The sequence below is a fragment of the Mirounga angustirostris genome, unplaced genomic scaffold (assembly GCF_029215605.1).
Source record: "Mirounga angustirostris isolate CCGP_5_RB_7025 unplaced genomic scaffold, mMirAng1.0.hap1 SCAF_11, whole genome shotgun sequence".
Taxonomy (NCBI): domain Eukaryota; kingdom Metazoa; phylum Chordata; class Mammalia; order Carnivora; family Phocidae; genus Mirounga; species Mirounga angustirostris.
Window position 1 is genome coordinate 49,373,038 of NW_026991719.1, and position 8,487 is coordinate 49,381,524.

General features: G+C 39.8%; 1 pseudogene; it reads right to left on the reverse strand.

The window, feature by feature from the left end:
* Positions 1 to 5,256: 5,256 nt before the first annotated feature.
* LOC123840846 (zinc finger protein RFP-like) lies at positions 5,257 to 6,231 on the reverse strand (annotated as a pseudogene).
* Between the last annotated feature and the right edge of the window lie 2,256 nt (positions 6,232 to 8,487).

The following is an 8,487-nucleotide window of genomic DNA, read 5'->3' on the forward strand; positions in this document are numbered from 1 at the left end:
ATGTGGCTGTCCAATTTTCCCAGCACCATTTATTGAAGAGACTGTCTTTTTTCCATTGCATATTTTTTTCCTGATTTGTCAAAGATTAGTTGACCATGGAGTTGAAGGTCTATTTCTGAAGTCTCTATTCTGTTCCATTGATCTATGTGTCTGTTTTTGGGCAGAAGCTCTTAGACACTTCTCCAAAGAGGACATACAAATGGCAAACAGGCACATGAAAAAAAGCTCAACATCATTAGCCATTAGGGAACAACAAATCAAAACCACAATGAGATACCACCTTACACCAGTTCGAATGGTAAAAATTAACAAGACAGGAAACAACAAATGTTGGTGAGGATGTGGAGAAAGGGGAGCCCTCTTACCCTGTTGGTGGGAATGCAAGCTGGTAGAGCCACTCTGGAAAACAGTATGGAGGTTCCTGAAGACTTTAAAAATAGAGCTACCCTCTGACCTAGCAATTGCACTACAGGGTATTTACCCCAAAGATACATCTGCAGTGAAAAAAGGGGCACATGCACCCCAATGTTCATAGCAGCAATGTCCACAGTAGCCACACTGTGGAAGGAGCCGAGATGCCCTTCAATAGATGAATGGATAAAGAAGATGTGGTACATATATACAATGGAATATTGTTCAGCCATCAGAAAGGATGAATACCCACAATTTGCACTGATGTGGATGGAACTGGAGAGGATTATGCTAAGTGATAGAAGTTAAGCAGAGAAAGACAATTATCATATGGTTTCACTCATATGTGGAACATACACGGAGGACCACAGGGGAGGGAGAGAGGGAAGTCTGAAGGGGGAGAAATCAGAGAGGAGATGAACCATGAGAGACTATGGACCCTGGGAAATGAACTGAGGGTCTCAGAGGGAAGAGGGTGGGGAGAGGGGGTAATAGGTGATGAGTATTAAGGAGGGCACGTGCTGTGATGTGCACTGGATTTTTACATAACTAATGAATCATTGAACACTACATCAAAAACTAATGATACAGTGGCTAACTGAACATAACAAATAAAATAAAATATAAAATAATTTTCTCTATTTTTTAAGCTCTGGAATTATTATTTTTTGAATGTAGTTTCTGTCTTTTTTGTTAATGTTCTCATTTTGTTCATTCATCATTTTCCTGATTTTCTTTAGTTGACTATCTTCAGTCTCTTTTAGTTCATTCAAACTTTTAAGTCTGATGTTTTCAATACATTTCCAGTTAGTTCAGAGTTTTGTGTTTCTTTGGTGTTGGCTTCTAGAGGCTATTTTGTTCCTTTTATTGGAGCATATGTCTCTGTGTCATTGAATTACTTGTGGTTTTTTTTGTTGTTGTTTGTTTGTTTGTTTTTTGTTTTTTGTTTCTTTTTAGAATTCAGTCATTTGAAAAATAGGCACTTCTCCCAGTCCTGCAATTTTCTTGCAGAAGAGACTTTCACCAGTCAGACTTTCTAGAGGTTCTGAGACCTAAAATCTTTTCTGAGTAGTGAATTCTCTGGTCTTGTGTGTGTGCTGTTATTTTAATATATGGCTGCTTTTAACTACCTAATCACATTCTTTAAAAAAAAAAAAAAGAAATGTTTTTAATTTTCATCCATTTCTGATTTTCCAAATCTACATGGGTGATTTCTCTCTAACTACAACCTATGTAGTCAGAGCACACTCTATGATTTCAATAATTTTAAATTTATTGATAATTGTCTTGCACCTTAACATGTGTCCTGTCCTCCAGATTGTATCATGTGCACTGATGAAGTATATGTCTATTTTAACCTTTTGTTCTTTTAGTTTTGGCTTCATGTATTTTGGAGCTCTGTGGTTAAGCGCTTATATGGTTTATAATTATTATATTTTTTGAGGGATTGCCCTTTTTATTATTATAGAATTACATTATTTTCTCTCTTTTACCAGTTTTACCTAAACCTATTTTCTATTTGCCTCTGTATAACCAATCCAGCTCTCTTTAGTTTGCTGTTAGCATGGAATAATTTCCATTCTTATACTTTCAACCAGTTTGTGTCTTTCAATGTAAAGTGAGTTTCTGTTGAGCCATATATTTTTAATTTCATTCCATCAATGTCTGTCTTTAATTTGGATATTTTTTTAAAGATTTTATTTATTTGAGAGAGATAGCAAGAGAGAGCATGAGTGAGGGGCGGGGAGAGGGAGAAGCAGGCTCTCCACTGAGCAGGGAGCACAAGGTGGGGCTCCATCCCAGGACCTGGGCCCACAACCCGAGCCAAAGGCAGACGCTTAACCGACTGAGTCACCCAGGCACCCATTTAATATGGAGATTTTTAAACCCATTTATGTTTAATGTTATTACTGCTATGAAGTAATTTAATCCTGCCACTCTGCTTTTTGTTCTCTTTATGCTGTATATCCTTTTTGTTCTATGCCCCTCTATTACCATCATTTTGTAAGTAGACATTTTCCATTGTATCTTTTTAATTCTGTTGTCCCTTCCTTTACACTATATATATATATATATAAGTTTTTCTTTAAATTCCAGTTAGTTAATACAGTGTAGTATTAGATTCATATAGTAATTCAGCACTTCAACTGCACTCCTTAATCCCCATCACCTGTTTAGAATATCTGTGCCCCCACCTCCATTCTGGTAACCATCAGTTTGTTCTCTATAGTTAAGAGTCTGTTTCTTGGTTTACCTCTCTCTCACTCTCCCTTTTTTCCCCTTTGCTTATTTGATTTGCTTCATAAATTCCACATACGAGTGAAATAATATGGTATTTGTCTTTCTCTGACTTATTTCACTTAACCTAATACTCTCTAGCTCAATCCATGTTGCTGCAAATGGCAAGATTTGATTCTTTTTTATGGCTAAGTAGTATTTCATTGTATGTATAGACCATATCTTTATCCATTCATCAGTCAATGGACACTTGGGCTGTTTCCTTAACTTGGTTATTGTAAATAATGCTGCTATAATCATTAGAGTGTATGTATCCATTTGAATTAGTAGTTTTGTATTATTTGGGTACCTAGTAGTGCAATTGCTGGAAGGTAGGGTAGATCTATTTTTAACTTTTTGAGGAATTCCATACTCTTTCCAGAGTTGCATTCCCATCAACAGTGCAAGAGGCTAGTCCTTTCTCCACATCCTTGCTGACAACCGTTGTTTCTTCTCTTATTGATTTTAGCCAATCTGACATTGTGAAGTGATATCTCATTGTAATTTTGATTGGCATTTCTGTGATTATCTGTGTTGTTGAGCATCTTTTCATTGTTTGTTGGCTATCTGTATGTCTATTTGGAAAAATGTCTATTCATGTCTTCTGTCCATTTTTAAATTAGATTATTTGTTTTTGGGGAGTTGAATTTTATATGATCTTTATAGATTTTGAATTCTGACCCTTTATCAAATATGTCATTTTCAAATGTCTTCTCTTATTCTGTAAGTTGTGTTTTAGTTTTGATTGTTTCCTTTGCTGTGCAGAAGCTTTTTACTTTGATGAAGTCCCAACAGTTAATTTTTCCTTTTGTTTCCCTAGCCTCAAAAGACACACGTAGAAGGAACTTGCTATGGCCAATGTCAAAGAGATTACTACCTATGTTCTGCTCTAGGATTTTTATGATTTCAGGTGTCACATTTGAGTCTTTAATACATTTGAATTCATTTTTGTGTATGGTGTAAGAAAGTGGTTCCAGTTTCATTCTTTTGCATGTTGCTCTCCAGGTTTCCCAACACCGTTTGTTGAAGAGATTGTCTTTTTCCCATTGGATATACTCTCTTGCTTTGTCAAAAATTGACTATATAGTTGTGGGTTCATCGCTCAGTTTTTTTTATTTTGTTCTATTGCTATAGGCATCGATTTCTGTGCAAATACCATACTGTCTTGATTGCTACAGTATATATATATTACTTGAAGTCCATAATTAGGATGCCTCCAGCTTTGATTTTCTTTTTCAAGGTTGCTTTAGTTATTTGGGTCTTTTGTGGTTCCAGACAAGTTTTATGATTATTTTCTATAGCTCTGTGAACAATGCTGGTTCATTATTGGTGTACAGAAATACAACAGATTTCTGTACATTGATTTTGTATCCTGCAACTTTATTGAATTTGCTTATCGGATCTGGCAATTTTTTGGTGGTCTGTTGGGTTTTCTACATAGAATATCATGCTTGCAAAAAGTGAAAATTTGACTCCTTCCTCGCTGATTTGGATGACTTTTATTTACTTTTGTTGGCTGACTGCTGAAGATAAGACTTTCAGTACTATATTAAATAACAATGGTGAAAGTGGACATCCCTGTCTTCTTCCTGACCATAGAAGAAAAGCTCTCATTTTGTCCCCATTGAGGATGATATTAGCTGTGGGTTTTTCATATGTAAACTTTATGACGTTGAGGTACTTTCCCTCTATGCCTACTTTGTTGAGGGTTTTTACCAAGAATGGATGCTGTACTTTTCCAAATGCTTTTCTCTGCATCTATTGAGAAGATCACCTTTCTTCTTTCTTTTATTAATGTGGTGCATCACACTGATTGATTAGTGAATATTGAACCCATCTTTCAACCCAGGAATAAATCTTACTTGATCGTCATGAGTGATTCTTTTAATGTACTGTTGGATCCTATCAGCTAGTATCTTGAGAAGTTTTGCATCCTTGTTCAGCAGAGATATTGGCCTGTAGTTCTCTTTTTTAGTGGGGTCTTTGTCTGGTTTAGGAATCAGGGTAATGATGGCCTCTTAGAATGAGTTTGGAAGTTTTCCTTCCATTTCTATGTTTTGAAATGGTTTGAGAAGAATAGGTATTAACTCTTCTTTATGTATGTGCATATGTACGTATGTATGTATTTTGGTCATCTGGCTTTTATTTCTGGGCAATCTTGATACATCTCATTACATCTCACAATTTGCATGGGAAGGGAAAGAATAATAGAGAACGTGGACCTCTTTTCTCCCACCTTAGGGGCATGGAAAGTGGTAAGTATATCCAGCTGTGATGAACAGGGAGTGGCGAGGCAATAAGGCGCCTTATGCCTGAGGTCAGATTATGGCCAACAGCCCTTTTGGCCCGAGTTCACCTCGTCAACATGAGGTCTCTATGGAATGAGCATGATTGCCTACATGGCCAGAAAACCCATAGGTCCCACTCATATGGCAGATGAGAGGGGCTGTACTCTTCCCTCCCAAGGAACTCAGACTGAATTACGGCTGGACAGGCCCACAGAAAGTACCCTGAGAGAAAGTAAAGTTGTGACACCTGCCTGTCATGTTGTAGGAGACCTCACCAGCATCATAGTCCAAGAAATTCCTTACCCACTGGAGAAGAGTCCACTGGGGGAGGGCAGTCATTGAGGTAAGAGGCCAGTATTCTTTCCCATGCCACAAGGACACTGCCCAGAATCCATCCTGGGGGGCCAAAATTACTCCACCTTTTCTGCACACTGAGTTTTGGAGGTGTGATTCAGGGTTCAGGGATCCTGATTCTTTCAGGTCTGCTCAATGTGTCCCTGATGTCCTGTAAGAGCTCCCTGGTAGGCTGCTGCTGCTTCACTTCCAGCTGGGTGATCAGGCTACTCGGGTGGGAGACATTACAGGAGATCTGGTGTTGGCACCATTGATGCTGTTTTAGATAGCCAAATCTAGCTCCTCAAGGTGGGCCAGGAGGCGATACTCATGATGCTTCAAGGAGTGAGAGAGCTGCTCAAACTTCGAGATGATCTCCCTCTCCATCTGGTTCAGGTTCAAGAGTTCAGCTTGTGTCTGCTCCCCATGTGCCCAGCGCCTCTTCTTTAAGTCTTCCAGTCTTTTCAGGTGGTCCAGCTGGTTTTGGATTTGCTTGCTCCTTTAAGCCCTCCACCACTTTCTTGAGCTGCGGCATGCTTGGCCGGTGGGCTTGCAGAAGCAGCTGCACACCACATAGATGGGCATCTGTTCCACCTCACAGTACACCTTCGGGGGCTTGTGGTGCTTCTCCCATACACCCATCTCAGCCCCAGGCAACAATGACCACTAGGTGGGCATCTGCTTCACCAGCTGTGTCACGCTGGCTGGGGGCCAGTTGGGTCTCAAGTGCCGCTGCAAGAAAGTCTCCTGGCACTGTGAGTTCTACATGTTGGTCTCCGTCTCACCCAGCAGTGGATGAGGAATGAGCAACAGAGTTTGTCTCCACAGTCGGGCATCACAGGGTGGCAAAGTACTGTGGGAACATGGGGTACGTGGTCTCCTGTTGCAAGCAGTAGGCCATGCTCCAGGAGGCCATGGTGCGTGCGGGTGGGGGCACACTCACATGGGACCTGGCACCCAGCTCTGCCTGGAGCCAACTCTGTGGCACACCCTCCCAAATGCCACTTCTTGGCAGCACAGGAAGGCCAGCAGTAGAGGGCTGTACCAATGCCCAGATGGCAAACACAAGCACTGGCCCCCACTCTTGCTGGCCATCCCTGTGCAGGGTGCCCCAGTAAGTGAGCATGATGTCCCACCTCCCAGCAGAGTCCTGTGGCAGCATGAGTGGGCCACCAACGTGGGCTGCCTACTGCACTGGGGCAGCCATTGTTCGGATCCCCTTAACTTTTCTTGAAATGTTTGGTAGAATTCAGCTGTGGTCATCTGGCCCTGGACTTCTGTTTGTTGCTCGATGTTTGATTACTGTTTCAGTTATTTTTTTGTTGGTTATGGCTTATGTTTTCTTCTTGTTTCAGCTTTGGTAGTTTAGAAGTTTTGAGGAATTTATCCATTTCTTGAAATTGCCCAATTTGTTACCATATAATTTTTCATAATATTCTCTTATATTTGTTTGTATTTCTGTGGTGTTGGTTGTGATTTCTCTTCTCTCATTAATTATTTTATTTATTTGCTTTCTTTTTTTTTCTTTTTGATAAGTCTGGCTAGGGGTTTATCAATTTTGTTAATATTTTTCAAAGACCCACCTCCTGGTTTCATTGATCTTTTCTTTTTATTTTAAATTTAAATTTAATTAGCCAACATAGAGTACACCATTAGTTTCAGATGTAGAGTTCAACAATTCATCAGTTGTGTATAACACACAAGTGCTCATCACATCACATGCCTTCCTTAATGCCCATCATGCAATGACCCTATCACCACGCCAACCTCCCCTCCAGCAACCCTATTTGTTTCCTATAGTTAAGAGTGTCTCATGTTTTTTCTCCCTCTCTGATGACTCCCCATTCAGTTTTCCCTCCCTTCCCCTATGATCCTCTGCCCTGCTTCTTATATTCCACAAACGAGTGAAACCATATGATAATGGCTCTCTCTGATTGACTTATTCCACTCAGCAGAACCCTCCAGTTCTATCCACATTGATGTAAATGGTAGGTATTCATCCTTTCTGATGGCTGTGTAATATTCCATTGTGTATGTATATACCACATCTTCTTTATGATTCATCTGTTGAAGGAAATCTCAGCACCTCCACAGTTCGTCTATTGTGGATATTTCTATTCAAAACATTGGAGTACAAGTGCCCCTTAGGCTCAATACATTTGTATCTTTGGTGTACATACCTAGTAGTAAAATTGCTGGGCCTTAGGGTAGCTCTATTTTTAAATTCTTGAGGAATCTCCATACTGTTTTCCAGAGTAGCTCTACCAGCTTGCATTCCCACTAAGAGTGTAAGAGGGTTCCCCTTTCTCCACACCCTCACCAACATTTGTTTTTTCCTGTCTTGTTAAATTTAGTCATTCTAACTGGTGTAAGGTGATATCTCATTAGGGTTATGATTTGAATTTCCCTGATGACAAGTGATGTGGAGCATTTTTCTCAAGTGTCTGTTGGCCATTTTTATGTGTTCTTTGGAGAAATGTCTGTTCATGTCTTCTACCCATTTCTTGAGTGGATTAATTGTTTTGGGGTGTTGAGTTTGAGAAGTTCTTTATAGATCTTGGAGTAAAAGCCCTTTATCTGATATGTCATTTGAAAATATCTTCTCCCATTCTGTTGGTTGTCTTTTGGTTTTGTCGACTTTCCTTTGCTGTGCAGAAGTTTTTATCATGATGATGTCCCAATAGCTCATTTTTTACTTTGTTTCCCTTGCCTTGGCAGACGTGTATAGCAAGCAGTTGCTGTGGCCGAGGTTGAAGAGTTGTTGACTGTGTTCTCCTCTAGAATTTTGATGCATTCCTGTCTCATATTTAGATCTTTCATCGGTTTTGAATTTATGTTTCTGTATGGTGTAAGAAAACAGTCCAGTTTCATTCTTCTACATGTGGCTGTCCAATTTTCCCAGCACCATTTGTTGGTGAAGAGACAGTCTCTTTTCCATTGCATATTTTTTCCTGCTTTGTGGAAGATGAGTTGACCATAGAGTTGAGGGCCCATTTCTGTGGTCTTTATTCTGTTCCATTGATCTATGTGTCTGTTTTTATGCTGGTATCATACTGTCTTGATGATTACAGCTTCATAATATAGCTTGAAGTCCGGGATTGTGATGCCAGCAGCTTTGGATATCTTTTTTAACACTCCTCTGGCTATTCCGGGTCTTTTTGGGTTCCAGACAAATTTA